Genomic DNA, 1,495 nt, shown 5'->3' on the forward strand with positions numbered 1-1,495 from the left:
AATTGAACCAAAAAATGGTTAGGGACGTTGACCCATTCATGATTTAGAAACACAGCATCAAAACTGTCATTTAACTTTCATTGTCCCTTATGTACCGTATAAGCCGCCTGTGTCAAACTCAAGGCCCAGGGGCCAGATTCGGCCCGCCACGCCATTTTATGCAGCTGGCTAAAGCAAATCGTGGGTGTCAACTTTCATGTTGCTTGCTAAAATCTGTACCAAAATGCCAAATTGTCATGTGTAATAAATAATGTTGAGATTTTGCAATAGTTTTGCTACCCTGTTTACACTCATTTGAACAATAATTGAACAAACAACAAATAGTTGACTGATTTCAAAACTAGCAAGCCATCAATTTTTTTGTCCGCAAGTATAATACGATGCGATGACGAAACATTTATTAGGTTTCTGTCGTCACAGCCCTCCGAGGGAAAACATAACTCCAAAGTGGCCCATGACAAAAATGAGTTTGACATATGCCTTGTTTTGAGAATCTTCGGCCAAGAGAGGGAGAATGTACACTCCATGCATTGCACTTCGCTAAAAACACTTGTTAGCATCTTTACCGTGGGCCTGCCTCATAATAATATGGTTTACAGGGGCAGTTTCTGCTGGCCTCTGGTGAATGTTTCCATTTTAAACCTGTCATTAGAGCCTGCAGTTACTGTCTTGCAGACTAGTGTTTCCAACAGGAACACATGACAAGAGGCTGCGCTTGAGCAAAGGAAAGTGGGGAGGGATGTAAAAAAAAAAAACATCAAGTTGAGGAACTCTTCATTCTCATGTCATGCACACAGTATACTTCTGTATCATCTGTGTTCCGACAGACTAGACCAGGGGCCCCCAACCTTTTTTACCCCACGGACCGATTTATGCCAGACAATATTTTCAGGGACCGGCATTTAAGGTGTGGCGGAAATAATACAACAAAATAATATGGTATGAGCTGCATGAAAACTGTGGCGTTTTCGAAATATAATAATAAACACAAGGAGCGTCTAATCTGGCCGCAACACTCCGATCGCTATATCAATGTTCAATGCCTTCAAGTACGATACAACGCAAAATTCAAAGTGCATGAAAATGACGACTCACCACTAGGGTGGTCCACATTTTCATGGCAAAAAAAAAAGTTTGTCGGATTCGTCGGGCCGGGTCGGAATTCTTGTCGATACTATGGTACAAGGTTCTGTGCAAAATTTCATTCCGATCTGATGATATTTTCCCGTCCCGCAAAGCGGCCAAAGTTTCCACCATAACAACTGGTCTCAATAGGGTGAACATGTGTATTTTAACCGTGTATTTTGCCATGCGTGACACTGGCTGGGCTGAATGTTGCCCGAACGATCACCTCCTGACTAACTAACCATTCCATCGCTGCTCTCAGCAGCCGGAGACAAACTCAAACGCACGCCTAACACACAACGGTCACCTACTGGCGAGCTAATATCTTTCAATTGAAGTCGAGAATCGCCGGAATTCTTACTGGACGCTG

The sequence above is a fragment of the Hippocampus comes genome, unplaced genomic scaffold (assembly GCF_001891065.2).
Source record: "Hippocampus comes isolate QL1 unplaced genomic scaffold, H_comes_QL1_v1.1 scaffold154, whole genome shotgun sequence".
Classification (NCBI taxonomy): Eukaryota; Metazoa; Chordata; class Actinopteri; order Syngnathiformes; family Syngnathidae; genus Hippocampus; species Hippocampus comes.